Source organism: Mesocricetus auratus, unplaced genomic scaffold (genome assembly GCF_017639785.1).
Source record: "Mesocricetus auratus isolate SY011 unplaced genomic scaffold, BCM_Maur_2.0 Super-Scaffold_100007, whole genome shotgun sequence".
Classification (NCBI taxonomy): domain Eukaryota; kingdom Metazoa; phylum Chordata; class Mammalia; order Rodentia; family Cricetidae; genus Mesocricetus; species Mesocricetus auratus.
In genome coordinates this window covers 17,026,691-17,046,466 of record NW_024429191.1, presented here as the reverse complement: position 1 = coordinate 17,046,466, position 19,776 = coordinate 17,026,691, and the positions used below count along the sequence as shown (strand labels likewise).

Here is a 19,776-nt window from a genome sequence, read left to right as displayed (position 1 = left end):
AGAGGGAGACAGTAGGATGAAGGAATAGGGAAGAGAAGATATACAGGGAAGGCTCAGCAAGTTTGGGTTTGTTGGGGGTAGCATTGGGGTTTTGGTTTGTTAGGGATAGGCTTTGGTAGGGTTAGGGCTTATTAGGGTTAAGGTTCGTTAGGGTTAGGATTTGCTAAAGTTAGAGTTTTTTAGGGTTAGGGTTTCTTAGGGTTAGGGTTCAGGTTTATTAGGGTTAATGTTAGAGTTTATTAGGGTTAGGGTTTGTTTTCGTTAGGGTTAGAATTAGGGTTAGTTTTGGAGACTATTCCTTTTTACATTTGATATTCCACTGTGAGGATAAAAATTGTCACAACTCATACTTATTTTAATTTGTGTCTTGTTAATATAATAAACTATCACTGACTGGGTAATTTAAAAATATTTCTTACAATTCTAGAGGTGAAAAGTGCAAGGTTGGGGAAACCACACCTGAAGCTATACCTTTTCCACTATCTCATTACCTAGCAGAAGTTTGAGAATTTGAACACAGTTGTAAATGTGTAAGAGGTGCCACCTTTGCTTTATAAGTTCACTCACTTAGCTAAGTGCTAACCAGCTCTTACCAGGCCCACCAGCCCACATTCTTGTTTTGCAGATTTTGTTACCAATACATGAATAATAGGGATACCTTGAAACTACAGCAATATTCTAAGCCTGAAAATGAAAGAGTGAAGGTGCATGCCCAAGAGGTATTTTCATTATACTCTATGAAGGCAAAGGTGGAGCCCATGATAAACAAGATGTTACTATTGTAGCAACTGAGGTTACATGTGCCTATGTTTCAGGATAAGACCACCAATCCTTCTCATTTTGAAAACAGTTAATAGCCTTGTGAATTAGCAAATGCAGGGAAATACAGGAAACAATGGCATGATCATTCCTCACCTTTTGAGAAGCTACATGTCTCCTGTGATAAGGTATGAGATCATGTTTTTATCTCTGCTGAAATGGTAGGTTAAGGCATGGCATTTGTCATTAAAGCATACCGGAATGCCAAGTTGATCTCATATACCTTTGCTTCTCTGAATTTTGAATCAAGAAAATGTAGACTCCAAAGCATGACTCAGGATCATTTTCTCCAGAATCCATTAAGTGAGCTTCAGTGCTTTCAAAACATCAAAGATTTCATTATCAGTGCCTCCCCTAGATAAACTGTGCCACCTATGCCCATGACCTCCTTTCAGCTTCCAATTTGTTGCTATGAAGAAAATCTAATAAGCATAATCACTCCATGAACTATGACTGTGTAACATCTAAGTGGGAGATGCTGAGGCAGGGAGTGGTGGGGGGGATCTTAAGTGGAAAAGAATAGAGAACATGGACCTTCACATAGTTCTCTCAGTACCTATACAATTGCAGGAGCAATTGAAAACATCTACGAATTTCAGTATCATGTTCCATTATATGAAGATCAAAGAGGCAAGGCAGGGTAGTGAATAACTGTAACAGTTTTGTTTCTTTTTTATTGTTTGAGATATAGTTCCTGTAGCTCAGGCTGCCTTCTAACTGGCTACATAGCCACAGATGATGTTGAATTCCTGATCCTTTTGTTTTCTCATTCCAAGTTCTGAGAATACTGGTATATAATACCACATATGTTTTATTGATTTTAGAATAAAAGGTGTCGGTATCTGAGTCTTAGTTCTCTCTGTCATCAGTTTTATGAACCTGAAAAATTAAGCAAGCTCTGAAACTCTTAGTTTCCTCATCTATATAATGATGAGGTTTTGAAACTCTTCTCTCTTCTTCTCTGATTATTGGGAAGAAACATTTCAAGTACAGCGCCATTCACAGAGTTAGTACTCTGTGCATCACATGATTTTTTATATTGCTGTATTAAAAATAATTTTCTTTGTTGCTGTATTTAATCAATTTAGAGTGCTTTAAAGTTTATAGATTTATCACATGCAAGTAATTCAATTTGATTTCTGATTCTCCTTCATAACTCTTGGCCATCAAGTCCTTTGAGCAGAAAATGTAAATCCCTGCTCTTGCATTGATCTAACACTCAAGGCGATAGAGATTAGATCATTTTCACTTAAGGTGGCTGTCCTCTTTCTGGGAACCTGTCACAAGTGGGAGGTCTACCTTGTATATCAAAGATGAATTTTAGAAGGTGATTTCATTTTTGCTTTCATTTTGCTCTTCAAGGAAGGGAAGTTAAATATTAATTAAGAAGTCCAATCCAGTAAATAGAAAAATGCAACCATCAGGGAGTTTATGATGAAAGGAGTTGTGAAGGAATGAAAGCCCATATTGAGCCAGGATGAGCAGAGTGAGATGGGGGATCAAAACATGCAAGAAACCCATCATGGTCTGTGGCACAGAGTGCCATTCAGGCAGAGAGAACACTGCAGCATCTCTCATGCTGAACACAAGTCATCAAACATTTATTTAATATCTACTACATGCTGAGAACTGGAAATACAAAGATAAATTTCACATAATCCCTGCCCTCGAGTAACTCATATCCTAGCAGGAAGAAAGAGAGCTGCATGGTGATGGGAAAGTGCATAGCTCAGTAATTAAGCTCATTTCAGTGGAATGAGACCATTAGGTAGGGCTTTAGCTTTGTCTCTGCCCGGTCTGTGGGAAAAATAAGATCTCATCATCTTTGAGCCTGTGTTTTTTCTTTGATAAATTGGAAGTACCTACACACAAATATCAGTGACTGAATGGAATATTTGAAATAGATTTGAAATACTGCACATATTTATTGTATGATTAAGGGTAGCATAACAAAGTCAATGTCATGACAGGGCTTCAAAATAGAGGAATATTGTGAAAGATAGTAAAGAAAAAGTGGCTCGTTAAGATGGGAGATATAGTAATGCAGTGGATTTAGCGATATCAGTTTGATAGTATGACTGGAGAATGAAGAATTGTCTACGTAAGAGGATAGGAGGTGTAGCCACCTAGAAATTTAATATTAATTGCATGTAAATGAATTTGCACATTCCAAAAAAAGCACGTGGTCACTAAAAGTCATTAACAAAGGAATGGGCTGATTGCATTTACATTTGGGGGAACATTCTAACTGGAATCTGTATTTGGAGACAGAAAAAGGAAAGGAAGAATTGGATGGTTAACATATAATAGTGTCTCCATTGAGGCGATAAGAACAATGAAAATAATGTGATAAGGAGATTCATCAGTCACTTGATAGGGGATAGCAATATCTTCTAGTGGGCAGAGGGGCACATGCAGGGATGAAGGATGACACGTGATTTTAAGGAATGAAATGGGAGAAGCAGCATAGAGGAAAGTCAATATGGAGAATGGGAAGAAAATGCTGCAGAGTAGAATTTCATTTATGGAAAGTATTGAGTGCAGATTTGTTTGAACTTCAGTGTAAAGATATATGATAAGCATTTAAAGATGCTTGTGGTGAAACAAGGTATGGTGTGAACCTCAGAAAACAGATGTGAAATCATTACCCATAACTGGTAATGGGGACTGTGTCAGCAGGTGAGATGTCCTGCAGAGGAGTACAGGGTGATCAAGTCAAGGACAGGTTATTAGAAAAGCTCTCTATTAGTAGGCAATCTAAGGAAAAGGAAGTTTCAAACAAGCTGAGATATCATAGGGTAAGAAGACACTCCAAGGCCAGGGAAGGTATCTATCCTTCACCTGGAAGAAGGAAAGATCTACAATATGGCCAACTATCAGATATATGGCAAAATATTAGCTAAGATGAAGAATTAGGATAGCCCTTTGGATTTGACATTGATGACGGTTGATGGAGCACTCCAGAGGCACTTGCTGATGCTTAATTAAAATGGTTAATGGAGAGGAGAGCAACTACACAGAATCCCAAAGCAGGTCTATTCTACCCTGCCCCTCTTGAAGTGATACCTCCTGCACAGTAGCTCTTTCTGAGCAATTGTAAATTAAAATGTTTAACTTGTGACATTCAGTGACAATACTCATCCTATTCCATCTGAGGGGATCTCAGTCCAGAGTAAGAGTATGTATTGGAGATGAGCTGTCCCTTGAAATTATTGACTTGGGCTCTATGGATTGTGTTTGCTGGTGGTCCTGGGTGTTCAGTAAGATTTCACATCTTCTGTAGCATTTGAATATTATTATAAATTAGGGAGGTTAAATCATTTAAATATACAGAGTATAAAATATTATGAATAAGGCTAACTTTCTTGAAAATGCAACCCCTGGTAAGCTTTAATGTTGAATTTTTAAACAACCCACTACCTACACCCTAACAAAGTAGTTACACAGAACTTCAAAAATATTTATTATTTATAGTTGTGTATATGTGTGTCTACATGCACACATGTGTGGGAGTGCACGGGGGGGACCAGAGGTATTAGATCACTTGGAGCTGGAATTACGGTCAGTTGTAAGCCACCTAACATAGGAGCTGAAAATAAAACTTGGGTCCTCTGGAAGCACAGTACATACTCTGAACCTCTAAGCCATGTGTGCTGTCCCGAGTACAACCAGAATTTTTAGAACAAATAGGTTTCAATGATCCATTTAAAAGTAAATAGCAAATGTCCTACAATTGAGCAAAGTAAGAGTGAATTTCTATACTAGAATTCTGATGTTATGAAATTAGGGAATGCCATCTGCATCCTAGACCAGATTAGTGTTCATGTGGCTTGGATGGTTTGGGTTGTTGTAGCTTCATCTCCTCACTGTCATCCTTCCCAAGAGAAGAGAATCCAAGAAGAAAACCAGAACAGTAAAGGATATAATCCCCTTCCGACTCCACTTCACATCCCCACCCAGAAAATGTGTGGCTAATGGCCCATATTTTTTTATTTTTATTATTTAATAGAACATGTCATATAGTCCAACAACTTTTTAATAATCCCTGAGAAATAAGACAATTGTGAGTTCCATTTTTTAAATAAAAAACGCCACCTAAGCCTAGGTTTCTGATTAAGACAGACTTGGAGTTGAATCCCATCTTTTCAATTTAAAAGCTGGGTCGCCAGCCAGTTTCTTAAAGTTTGCAAGCTTCTTCTTGTCACCAGTAAAAGGACAAAAGAGAATAAAAATACTCACTCTGACAGGTTGCTGTGGGATTATGTGAGCTAGTGCATAATATTAGCTTTGTATCTTCCTTGGGTTCTATGCTAAACAAGATGTGAAAATATAATCACAGATGAGAGGAACCGCCTCTGAAAAGTGCCTCAAGCTATAAAGTAGAGAATGCAGTCAGGTACAGTGGCCCTCACCTTTCATCCCATGCCTCAGGAGGCCAAGGCAGGTGGTTGTCTTTGACTTCAAGGCCAGCTTGGTCTATATAGCAAGATCCAGGCCCATCAGGATTACATAGTAAGAACCTGTCTTAAAATAAATGAACAAAAGGCAGAGAATGGATGATTCTACCTCCACAACTCTACACAGTAAATGTGTGTAGAAATACTGAGTGCTTACTGTATGTAAAAAACTGAATGTAAGCATATGCAAATTGTGGATGGATTTAATATTTTAGACATGCATACGGAGAAATTGATAAAACAGATGCCTCCCTTACGAGCAGGCTCAGTTTCTCATAATCTCACTCCCACTAAGATGTGGGAGGAATCATTCTCTCTCCCACATCTCATAACATAAAGGAATTATACCACATTATATTTAGAATGGGATGCTGTGGTATGCCAAATGCACACCTAGTTCTTAAGCTATAACAAGCACTTAACAAATAGCTGTTGGACTTTTTAATGCCCTTTGTTCTCTCACTAGTAGGGATTTTAAAACGCAATTGTTCTATAGATTAACTAGTGTCTGAAGAGCCTTCTTTGGAGCCAGCAGTAACAGAACTTCGAAATTTACAACCACGTTGCCTAATCCACCCCTGGGTGACCTCGCTTAGATGAAGCAAGGATAGAGTGTGAGCGTGAGTTCATTTTCGCTTCTCTCTGTACTCCTCTGAGAACTTTATAAAAAGAACCTATGCTTAAAGCTAATGCATAGGAAGGCCTAACAGCTCCAAATTGTACAGCTTTTTGTGGATTTGAGGTAAAGCCTTTACAAGAAACAAGGGAGAATAGATTTGGTTAGGGTTCTAGTTTGTTTCCTCAAAGAGGCTTAGGCTTTGTAAGCTTAATGTGTGTGTGTGTGTGTGTGTGTGTGTGTGTGTGTGTGTGTGTGTTTTTTACAAGAGCAAACTTTTTCAAACTATGGGTTGATCAAACTTATTTGAATACATGTCCATATCAGTATCTGTAGTAGTTCTGAATGGTTTGATGCTACACTTTATATAGTGATTTTTAGGGTGCCAAACTAGAATAAAATATCCTATCCTTGTGTTTTGATGGCAAAATATAAACCTTATAAAGTAGCTGACAGACAGAAGCTCAGATCACTGTTAAAGGCATATTGGGCTATATTGATGTGTTTGTCATAGTCCAAAAAATTACTTCTAAATAGCTAGCTAACTTTAAACCACCATGAAAAATATCTGGGTGTTCTTCCCAGTAATTATGTAAGCTTAGGTCTTGTCTTTAATTCTCACACATCTTTTCATTTGAGCCCCAAAGTATGTGTCATGGTAGACAAGCACAACAACAAGAAAAAGAGAGAACCATATGAAATTTTAAAAAGTGGGATTAGAAGATCCTAAAACCTTGCTAGAATGTTCTGCTGTTGATTTCTCCTAGGAGCAAAAAAAATACATGCAACTCTTCAGAAAGAACTTATTAAAGTTGAAGTATAAGGATTTTTAGATCAAAAGGATAATGATTTTTTAAAATCTTTACTATGTGATAAATTATTCTGAAGGCATTATAAAGATGTACAAACTTGCACCAGGGAATAATATAGAAAGTTGGTGGTGACTTTGAAATTAGTATAGACAAAATATGAATCTCCTTCCATCTTTGGCCAAGACTTTTTAGGACCAACTACTATTACTTTTTAAGTAATTTTCTCATCATCAAAAAGATTTTCCATTTCACTTGCGAGTGATATGCAGAAGAATAACTGGGTGTTTTAAAACACATGATCCAAAGCCTTTCATAAGAAAAGAATGGTTTCCTGGAGCACTATAAAATATTTCCATTACTTACTTCTCTTTGATGAAGAAAATGACTCCTAAATTTTCAGTCAATTTAACTCTCAACACGTATTATCTGTGCTTCTCCTCCTGCATCTAGGCCAAGGGAAGTTATTACCCTTGAGGATGGGAAGAATAGAGGAGTGGCAGCAAAAAGGCAGTGGTGAGAGGCACTATGATAACTGATAGGCTTTGGGCCCTGGAGAATTTCCTAGTGCTTTCCACTAAGAATTAATGATGTCAGTTTGACTTATAAAAGTGACTTCCCATCTGCTTCGGTGAAGATCAGCAACCCTATCATTATATACAAGATTCCCCAAGCAAATGCTACCATTGACTATCAGTTGAGCCCTTGCAATGTAAACTCAAGCTCTTAAAACTGATAAGGCAAGAAAGGAATACTTGAAGAAAACCCTTCCAGCAGAGCCTTAAGCAAGCACATCCCTCAGAGGTTGCAGCAACTGTTACTGCATGAAACTCTATATTTTTCCCCTAGTTGCTCAGTGGAAGTAGAGGTGCTGCTGACCCTTTATCTTCCAGTGAGTGTTGCTTATTTCCGCCAGTGTCTCAGTAGCCTTTGCTTAAGATCCTTAAATTTACCCTTATGACTTTACTATTAATAGTTCCAAAGTTGAAATACAACATAAACATATAAAAAACATTATAAAGTTATCTTTAACACAATGCTTGCTTTTTCAAATATGTTCGTGAGATTGCACAACCATCAGTGCAACTACTGTTAGCACATTTTACCATTCCCATATGACGCTCAGAAGAACCCTGTAGATATCGTTTTCCATACCTCCACAAAAGTCTTTGCCCCTGCACAGCAACCATTATCCATTTGTCTCTATGGATGTAACTGTTCTGGACACTTCATTTAAATGGAGCCATGCAGGGTATGAACTTTTCACACTATCTTCTTTCACTCAGTATGATTTTTGAAAAGTTCACCACCCTACAAACCATATTGGTACTTTATTCCTTATTGTGGACAAATAATATCCTGCTGTCCAGATCTATTGAGCATGCTTATACTATTTGCCCCTTAGTGTCCTAGATGATTTCTTAATGATCTAGTGAAATAAAAACAGGCTTTGGAGTCATCTCTGTCTCAGTGCAATCCTCAGGTTCAGTACTGATTAACTATGGGCCTCTGGTCTAGTCATATTAACTGTTGCAATCCCTTGATTTTTCTTTTTCTATAAATGGGCATCCTGTGTTGCCCCTTTGGCTTGATGTAAGGATTAAATGAGATAACAGCTGAACAGTTTTCTAGTTCTTGAATAGGCAGTCACATCATATGAGCCTTCCCATGGAGCTCTTCTGTATTGTACATAAAAGTAATCTTGGTAATGCCATGCTATTACACTCTATTTTAAATCAAGCAAGTGAAGACTTCAGAGACATCTCCTTGTATTGACAGTGTGCTCTGCAAGAGATTCAGCAAAGCTCCGTGAGAATTGTTTCTGTTCATCGTTACCTAACACAGCCTCACCCTGTAATCCCAGGAAGTAAACCCCACAAAGCTATGCTTCAGATATAGCACAATTCAAAATACTCCAATCAATGCCTGCAACCATCCCCAAAGACGATTGGCGCAAGGCTTCCCATTTTATAGCATTATGTGTTGAGGCAAAGATAATGCAGTTGGCTCACCAGGTAATCCAGAAGCTCACAAATCTCAAAATGAAGTATTTTTGTATTTTTAGATTTAAAGTGTGACTTACCAGGTGCTGTTAAAAGTTTCTCATTTTCATCTCAACAAGAGAAGAATGCACAGCATATAAACAGGAAGGTAGAGAACATGCTCTAAGTCTGGTAGTGACTAAATCAAAGAAACTACCCAGACATTTCAGTAGAAACACTCCACCTGATGCGACTTCTAAATGAGCTTGCAAAAGACATAGACTTGTGTTTAATTAAACTCGCTTGTAAAGTTTGCTCAGAGTTTGTACTAATTCACCTTGTCACTTCTCATCCAGGATGTTTAATGATGGGTTAGCTTCACTTTCCAGATCAAAATCACCCTCTCCTCTTTACAACCTGACATTTAGCACCCTGTGGGAATTGCATTATTCTTCACATGCATATTCATGGAATTAAGTGTTATCGATGGACTTAAAGAGCTCAGCTATTTTTGCAATTGCATGCTTCATTGCATATGCTGAAGTAGAGGAGACTAAATATTTCAGGGCCTGGTCCAATCCTTGAACTATAAAATGTGAATAATCATCAGCAAGGATGTACCACCCTTGTTTTATCAGTTGGATTTTAAGACAATTACTATCAATATTATCCCATGATTTATAGTTCATGAAATGTCTTCCATTATAATGAGAACATTTTTTTCCCAAACTCTGAGAAGAACAAAAAGCATGTTACAGATGAGGAAACTGACTGCCACGCAAGAGCGATGTGTTCGCTAAAACGATGTAGTACATACCACTGAAGCCAGATTGGAATCTAGAGATGTCTAACTTCAGTGTTTTATTACGGTATCCAGTGCCTTTCCAGGGGAATCATTTGTTTCTGTATCTTTAGGTCTGTTTTAGGCTTAAAGATATCCCATCATGCTGTCAGTTCAATTGTGTGATCATTGAGCCACATGGAAATATATACATAAACATATATATGGGCAGAACACTGCATTTCCAAATGCTGGGATACATGCAGTTCGTGATTAATAATTTAATAAACAATAAGGTGTTTGTTTACAGTATTAATTAAACACTCAAGGAAAACACACACCGGAAATTCATCTGAGAAAACACTGAATGCAAATAGAAAAAGGTAAGAAATATGAATAGGTTAAGCCAATGTGCATTTGGAGTATACCACCTGCTTTGTCCTTGCTTCTAGGACATTCAAGTTATTTCTTTCCAAGCTCCTTGACATTGTGTGGTTTGTGAAGACAGAGACTATAAAGAGCCATGACCTCAAACTCAAATGCTTATGGGATTGAGATCGAGAGTATAAATGATCTAGTAGTTACAGATGTATATGCATGTACTCTACAGGCAGTAGGGAGCATAATATTGACACATGTATATGATTAAAGGAAAAGGAATAAAATTGGGCCAGTTGCTACCACTTTGTTCTCATCTTCTGATATCCCGCATTGGGGCAGTTACCAGTAGAGTTGCTGTTCTACCGAACAAGGGTTAAGATCTAATCAACTTATCCAAAATGAAAAGCATCATAAGCAAAAGATGAACTATAGTTAACCTATGTGAGTATCAACTTGCCTACACAGGACAGTTTACAGTGCCCAGCTGTTTGACATTGTGTTATGGCATTATTATCTACAAATATATGGGGCCACATTCTAAACAATTTTGGGATAGCTGGGCCACATGTTTAATATGCACATTAGTTACTTTCTTGCTGATGTGATGAAATGCCATGGCCAACAGCAACTTAGATAGGAAAGTATTGATTTTAATGTCCAGGCTCAGAGAAAGAGTCTGTAATGAAGAGGGAAGTGTGGTTTTAGACAGCTGTATCTAGGAGCTAAAAGATCATATCTTCTCATACAGGAATAGAAGGGCAAACTGGAAGAGGTGCAAGGCTAAAAACTCTCCATCCCACAATGGCCCCCTTCTTCCAACGAGGCTCCAATTTAAAAGTTTCAGAATCCCTCCAAAGAGCATCACTGACCGGGAACCAAGTGTTCAAATGCCTATGAGAAGCATTTCTCATTCAAACCACTACATTATACCTAAAAAGATTATAGATTATTAGAATATTCCTCTCCTGATCACTTGATTGATTGAGACTAGCAGCTTGTAGTCCCAACCTAACACAAGAGTGTTGTACCACATGTTGCAGATGTAGGAAAGGAAGAAAATCCAAAGTATAGTTTCTAACGAATGTGTACTGTTTTCACACTATTGTAAAGCTAAACAAATCCTTAATTAATCTATTACAAATCACACAACCAGTTATTAAGGTTGACTCTTAATATCTGACTTAATTAATTTGAATTAAGTAGAATCTTTTAAAGGGCAAGCAAAAAAACATAGACTTGCCCATAAGTGATTTCTTTTTGCTTTTCTTCCTACATAAGAACAAAACTCTAATATTGAGGGACAAAAGGTGAAAAAAGAGTTTTGAATGTTTACATTCTGGACACATTGGCACTCAGATACTGTATCTGAGGAATCTCACTTCCCCAAACTCATTTCTTTTTCTAGAGAAATGCCTATTCTTCACTGTCTCTCCAGTTCACTTGTGGTCTATTGTGGATGTTGTAATATACTTGAAGACAACACATCTAGCAAACATACTATTTAAGCCAAGCATATTGGAGACAAACCAGAAAAACGTGAAAAAAATTCAAGTGCAATCTCTCAAATCATTGGGACTCCTAAAAGTATGGAACAGCTCAGAACCAGAGGAATGAAGTGATTTATTTTGAGAAGTAGTGCCATAAACACAAGTCTTTCCCAGGAATAAAGCACTATGTACATGTGTGGCTTAACCAATGTTTGATGGTAGACGTTGAATACACTGAGGTTCTTGTGTCATGAGGCTTGAGGCAATGGCTAATCCTTACTCTCATTTTGATGTTCAAGTAATTCCCACCCCTGCTTCTTGATACAATTTCTGAGGTGCAAGAGATTCAGATGACAAATGACATTTTTATTCCTGACATGCTACTTTTTATTATATCATTGAGAAATAAAGTTCAATAAGTGACTTCTGATAATACTTTACTGCAGTCTTTATGAAAGATCGATTCCATTAAGTAGGTACATTTCAGTTGCTATTACTTCGAGTGATGCCATAATGTACTTGAAATGCAGACTTTAGTTAATAATAGCAAGCTTATTGAGTGTGTTAGAGATGTGCTAAAGTACCTACTTTGGGGCCAGGTACCATCCAAGAAATAGCATTTTAGACCAGTATGTTTTCTGTGTATTTTCCCTCCAAATCCAGTGCACACTTATGTACAACTTAGATAATATAAACAAATGTGCAATCATTTTATAGCATGCACTGTCACATAAAATATTGGAGGAACTCCACCGAAGAAAACTCAAAAGACACCTTGGTTTGGTTATTTGGGAAATGTCTGATAGGTCAAGCTATTCACAAAACAAATTCAGGTTTACCTGCATAGGAATTCAGAGATCAGGCAATTAGAATGAGAAACAAAGCCAAGCTGTTCCAAACACTGACCTATCCTGTGACAATAAGTAAAAAACACCTGTAAAGTAAGATGGGAATTATGGGAACACAATATGGCAACTTGTGTTCTCTTATCATTGTCAGGAAAGTATGATGTAAATGTCTAGTCCAAACAGAATATGTAAACTTACCATAAAAGTCATGAAGCACTTCAAGAAACTTGGGTATCCAAAAGTGACAAACATTAAAGGAACTGCGAACTTTTAATAATTTAGGGAAGTACGTATTCATCTATTGTTCAGTTAATAAGCAGTTGTAAGTTTGGTCTATACATTATAGAACCAATTATGCTTTTGAGAAAAAGATAAACTCACATGGAAAACAAGCCGAAGTGTGTGTTCAGAAACTCTGACAATGGCATGCATGTATACTTAGAGTACAGAAGACACTGCATAGTACACTAGTTTTCTGATATACTGGATAGTTAAAATATAATTTTTAGTTACATCAGATGTACTCAAGCAAATGTTAGTTTGTTTTCATGAACTTTTAAAAAATTGTTTGGCACATTGGTAATGGGAAGATACCAACCAAGATGCTAATACTTAAAGGGATTCTTTAAAATGATTATGGTTATTACATGGTAAAAATTTTTTACAGTTTTGAAAAACCTTAGTTGGAATAATTATAGCATAAGGAAAATATGAATTAAAGTGTGGGGAGGACGAATTTTATAATTAATATTGATTTCCTTACAGACAAACAAATGATGACTTCTGTTATCTCATTGTATTATCTCTATATTATTTTTATATGACTTCCTCTCTACCTTTGGAAAACAGAATTCCTGTGTGTTTACCCAAGATTGTTCAGGGGTATTTATGGACAGCATGCAGTTCTGACCATGATAAAACCAGCAAACCTTTCCAAGATAGAATGTCAGATCGAGTTAATCAGCATGTTAAAATACATTAGGATTTATCTTGATTAGGAAAATAGCAATCAAAGCATTCAAATCTTTTCACTTGTTGAGACAGATGGCCTATCTTTATGAAGGCAAATATCCAAAAACAACAACCCACTACCTTATCTTTCAAAATATGGTGCTCAGAATCATCTTGGAGAAGAGCTATTTAAGCCTAATAAAGCCATATGCTCAACAAATTAATTTATTCTGTGCTGTGGTATAGACACAAACTGCTTCTCTACAATGCCTTTGCAATATCTGCATTCTCGGCAACTCATTTATGAAAATTAACAAAGATTCCAAACAAGGAATAAATTGAGACTGAGAATTCAGTGTTCAGATTAGAAAAGAAACATTAAGTATATTTAAGCAAACATCCTCTGATTTACCAGCAATCATCCCCATAGAGTTCATAGTGCGTTTGAAGATCAGATGAACTGACAGCTTCTTTGGTGTACATAAAGCAGATCTAAAATTATTCCAGAAACTATTTCTCAGAGCAAGGCAACTTCTCTGTCATTCTTATTTATTTAAGTTGGAGACTGACCATGAGACTGGCATAAATGTACAGTATTACAGGCGCTACTTTTTAATTATATATTTTAGAGTCTAATTTAAACTTTTATAAATGTAAGGCATATTTCAGTACATTGTATCTAGCATTGCAAAGGATGTTTAATTTAAAAGTTGTCTAGAAACTTCCTGTATGGGAAGAACCAATGTAGGGGAGACCCGGTCTATAAACTAATCCAGAAAATGATTCTGAAGATACAGCTCAAACTTTATGTGGGAATTTTGTTTGTTTGGTTTGGTTTTAAATGGTTTTAGCCCTTCAGAGATTAACATGGATTTTTATTAAACATAGGCACACTCCAAACTGAATTTGAGGATTTGTTTATTTGGGAGGCACAGGACAGGTCGTTTAAACATTAATAGAATGTAGGAGAACATGATGAACTAAGTAATCAAAACTACATTAATTTAAAAAATTGCAACAGTTGACTTACACTTGCATAATTAAATTGCATCACTGTATTTGGGCACATTGAAACCTTATCTGAAAGAGGTGGACCATTATTCTCATAATGAGTTCAAGACCATGGTCTAAATTTTCAGATTTCAAAATGCAGTGTTTGCTACCCCATTGTGTCTGAATGTAAGGGCATGTTGAAAATGAGAAGCAACTGAACAGCTTAAAATATTACCATCAGATCCCAGGAGTCTTGAAGAAATCTGAGTTACACAATATTCTAAAATCATGATGAAGCTTTATAAGAGTATCAAGCTTGTTGTTAAAGCTCTAGCACTTCCACCCAGAAGAATCCCCCATGCAAAGGGTACACCTAAGATAATCAGTTCACAATTCCATCATTCAGTTATTAGAAGCTCTGTTTACAGTATTTATAATCTCATATTATCGTGTTCACCTATCATATATGTGTCTGACTGAACTGGTGACCAAAGTGGTGTGTGTGTGTGTGTGTGTGTGTGTGTAGAAAGGAATACAAGACAAAAGTATAAATGACAGTAAAACCCTTACTACTTACATGGGAGTACTTTCGTAGGAGGCACTGTTATGGCTGCCCACAGAAGTCCTTTCTACATGCCCAATTGGTACTTACGTCTCCAGCTGCCACATTGTGGGTAGATAATTGGAGGGTTCATCTGGAAGTTATATTGAAATTTCACTTAGCTCTTAAGTAACTTTGTCTGAGTCCATTGGGCATTTAGAATCCTTGAAGCCCTTATACCTGGACCAAATCTTTCCTACAAAACAGACTCAGAGCAGCAGAACAACATGGAGTGTCTGGGAAGTGAATTTAAGTGTTTCTTCAAGTTGGATTTCCACGGGCCTGGAGCCATTGTCAAGAAGGATGAATGGAAGGCAGGATGGGCAAGGCACAGTTGGATTGTGTTCCCATGCTCCACTCTAGAGGCTTAGAAATCAGTAAGTAGTGTGTGTTTCCATAACAGCCAGCTTTTCAGTCGAGGGATCTTGAAGTATGTTCTACTAGTATGTGAACCACTGGTTAGGGTATTACCAATCTTTCACATCAAATATAAACTTTGAAAATTTTTTCAGGGACATTTTAGAAGGCATACCTATGAAACTCATCATGGTATTTCTTTATGCAAGAAAAGATGAGTTCTACAGATTTATTACTGCCTAAGTTTATGTATGAGATAATGTTATTTATTTACATTTTGTCATAATGTTTCCTGTTCATGAGTCTTAAAATCAGTGAAAGGAAATGTGAACCGGCTTTTAAGGTATACCTCCGTGAATCAATAATGATAGTAAGTAATATACCAGAGAATATAGAAAAGTTTGCCAGTTTGTGCTTCTTAATGATTGGGAAAAGGAAAGAAAAAAACCAAAACAGTAACTGTTGACTTACTGCTAAAGGCTGCTCAATCAAAACTGATCAAAATTTTGGCCCAACCTCCCATAATTCCCTTTGAAATGTTGTTATGTCTGTCATTTAATCATACTTTAAAATGTTGCATGTTTAACTATTGACAGAAGACTGCAGAATCTGAAAATATGTCATAAAATGTGACTTCAACTATGATATAAAATATATATTTAGTACAGGGACCAATGTGGAATATTAAGGGCTCAAGAATTATAAGAACATGCCAAACTTTTCCATCTAGTTGGGTCTGGGGTTAGAAATCTATCCTGGCCTCCTACCTGAAATTTAGCCAATAAAGTCTCTTAGAAGAGAGACGTGTTTTATTGCATCTCATTTCAGGCATTATTTTCAACAAGCCTTCGCTTTGCTGGTTTTGTTTGTTTGTTTGTTTGGTTCATTGGTTTTGATTTTTCTTTTGTCTATGATAATCATTGTTAATTCTTGTCTTCTTAATACATATATTGTCCTAGGTGAGCCTAGGTATATCCCAATGTCACATCCCAGTTTATCAATTTGAGGAATTGTATCAGTGTGTATCCTTGTTTCCTTCTAGTCTCTAAAAACAGTATACATCTCAGATTGAACACTGATATCAGCACACACTCATACACACACACACACATACACACACACAACACACACACACACACACACACACACACACACACACACACAGTTTTCACCCAGGTAGAGGCAAATTTGTCAGGCTTTCTGGCCAGAGTGTATGTAGATTAACTCTGATGAGGTCAACATCAAGGTCTATGCCCCTGAAGGTACTAATGTAAAAAAGATTGTCCATTTGACACCTTGCTCTTACATTATCACCAGAACCTACAAAGCTGTCTTCCGTGTCTTGTCTAATTTGAATTTCTTGAGGCATGCCATTACTGCTCACATACCTGAAGTATTAATCCCCAAACACTGTGGGTTTACCTTCCTCACACATCTGTCCATCCATCCATCCATTTCTTTCTGAGCAAAGCAATAAAAATCAAGCCAGACCCTATGCCTCACGTATGGAACCAGTATGATTTACAGCCAGGCTGAGTATAAAATCATAAAACTTTCAGTACGTGGTTAATATATAACCATCAAAATAACAGAGTGCAATTCTAAATTTATGAGGCTTAACTTAACACTGAATATCAAATAAGAATCACATTGATCTCTGTAGCGGATGACTTAAAAACACATTAGGTGGTATAACTGCAAGACACTACATTGATTTAGGCATAAAATGCATAGCACTCAATACTTTACCACCCAACGTTTCTCAGTGATGAACAAAGCTGTTGTATATTGATGGAAGGAAAATTATTTGTTTTGTTATATTACACTGCTCATGGAGATGCCTTGCATTTAGGCTAAGTAAACACGATTTGAATCACATTTAGCAAAGGGTGACATTGCATGGACATTTTACTGAATTTACACTTGAGTCTCAAAATAGCTAACAGAAACATTATCATGATGAGAGTTTTCTCACTTTTTTAACAGAAGATAAATTCATACCAGGTAGAGACTGGCTTCTGTGAAAATACACATTACTGTGAAATTTTAATAAAAACAATGCCACACATACTTTAGTACATGATTGAATATTTGTTAATGGGACTGTCTAAAAGCACCACTAAAAAACTAAATCTCATGATTAACCTGCTATATAAATGTCCTGTATTTGAAGAATTCTTGCTTAACGAATTTCACTGACTTAAGGAGAATTTGGGGACTCTAATAGCCACAGGTGACTTGGAACTGAAGGCTTAAAAATGGCACAAGATGGTTCTGTCTGAGATGAAAAATGTTAGACAACAGTCAGTGACACATTGTGATCGATGAGAGGGCTGTGGCCCTTGCTGGCTGGGCAGGGTGTTTCCCACTTCTAGGCACCACATAGTTAATTGCTATCTCTGGTTGTATAAAGATACCAACTAAGGTGAATTGCAGAGGATGATAGAAATACAGATTTTGCTCTGAAGTCTCTTTGTAAAATGCTCTAGTGTGATGAAAATCAAACCTATGGGTACACTAAATTTAACCCATGCTAATGTAGTTTTGGCAACCACTGCTAGTATTAGGTTTCTACTACCAGGCTGAGAACATCACTCTTCTGGGAGAATAAGCATTAGGATGCCTGGAGAGGGAAATTCAGGGAAAGAAGTGAGTATTCAGATTTTAGAAACATGCATGGGAAAAACCAGCTGAGTAAAATACCAGTTAATGTTTTACTAAATGGACCCGTTCTAGTTTAAGTTACCATCAGGTGGGCAGTAACTGCAGGATTCTGGGTGCTTGCAATTGTATGCAGGTGAAACACGTTGCCAAGACCCCAGGAGAAGCAAAAATTAATCCACCTGTTAGTTTAACAAACAATAAATGTTGGAAGTCAACTGTTAGGTTCGTTGCACAAGGCATCTCTTTCTGCCTCTGTTGAAACTCCAGGAAAGATAGGTAAATCTTTCTCTATAGAAACACCAAAAATGAATATATATGTGTGTGTGTGTGTGTGTGTGTGTGTGTGTGTGTGTGTTTGTGTGTGTATTTAAATGGAACTTTAAAATAAAAATAAATTTTTAACACTACAGTTAAGCAAGTGACCCAAACCTATTTATAGCATTTATTTTACCTGATGCAGTGTCTTCTGGATAATTTGTTTGGTGTCTATTTTTTTCATAATAAATTAACTCATTTCTCCTCATGGCATGCAATATGGGCTGTGATGTTAAAGAATAATGCTTTCAAGTTATTGTTGATATTTGCAGAAGAGATTAAAATTGAATACTATTAAATGTTCATTTTGAATGACCCATTTTGCACCTCACCACAGAACTCTGGGTTTTTCTCCTAATAGTCAGAAAGGAACCCTGCTTGCAGACAGAATTGCATTGTGCCCCTATTTATGTGATTAATATATTTTAAGACAATAAAAAGGTATTGATTTTGAAAGAAAATTCCATGGCTATAATGTTTCTGTTACAATGTGCAGTGGTAATGACCCCCATTTTACTTGCAAAAGTTACTTGTGGAGATAAGGTGGACTAGTAAGGAATGTATTCTCTACACCACAGTACATCTCTAGTAATGTAATTTGAAGTGCTAGGGCCCCTTGCATCCATTTCTGAATCTATTATTAGTTGATTAAATTAACTGGCTGGATCAGTACAGTGAGAAGAGACGCAGTAATGATATTATAGAATTAGTATGCTATGATGAATTGTCAGGAGAAGTAATTGTGACAGCCCTGGGGCCATATGCACTTAGCCATGCAATTTATAGTCATTTGGAGAGCCAAGGACTTTTCAGTTTGGGTTAGGAAATTTGTTCCTGCTTTTGACATAGTTTGAGGGATGTGTGTGTAAGAGTGTGCATGTGTGTGCGATAGAAGGGTGAGGTAGCACGCAGAGGGAATTCAGGAGGAAATCAAAAGTCCCTCTTCTTAGCCACTGGCATTTGGATAATTTTCCAGGAATAAGCCAAATAGCATGGACGTCATTATTGTAGCATTGCCAATTCTTTTATATAGGTTTATGTGAAAGCCCCTATTGTTATTGTTGCAGACGATAATTGTGCTTTGGTAAGATAAAAGTTAATGCAATGGTATCATGGTTTCTCTGGTTAGGGAACATTGTAAATTCTCATCTATGGATTGCATTGCAGCAGTCTTGAAAGCATTGCTGAGGTTGTTGTGATTTAGGTACACGTGGGCCTCCTAATTACCAGTAGTTTTTAAGCAACACAAAATGTAACAATCTTTTCTTTTCCTTTGCATAGCAACTATTTGCAAGATAAACAGACTGTCAGATGCCTCTAAAAGGCTGGTGATGACAGTGGCTGGCAATACAAATCCTGGCATAACACCGCATTAAACGAAATTTATTGCAAAATTACCAAAACGTGTATAGCTGTGAAGTCACCTCAGTAGAACTACTGTGGGAGAAGCACTCCCTTTCTTTTCCTCGTTTTTTTTTTAATGATTGCTGGGTTCTGGTCAGAGTCATGGGGGAACTTTGGTGCAGCATAGCTCTGATGCAGAAGCACATTGGAAACTTTTTTTCCTTTAGCTACTTACAAAAACGTGCTGTGCTTCAATCAGGATCTGATCCCAAAGCAGCTGTCTTGGTTTGAGCTTTCCTTTGTCTTGTGATAGTCACTGTTTTCATCAGTTCATAAGACAGCATCAAAGTTTTAGCGTTGAACCAATGAGA

General features: G+C 37.0%; 1 protein-coding gene across 7 annotated transcripts in view; it reads left to right on the top strand.

Annotated features, from left to right (window-relative positions):
- The window catches only part of Tenm2 (teneurin transmembrane protein 2), a 1,211,860-nt gene that overhangs the window by 380,798 nt on the left and 811,286 nt on the right, over positions 1–19,776 (top strand). The window lies entirely within an intron of this gene.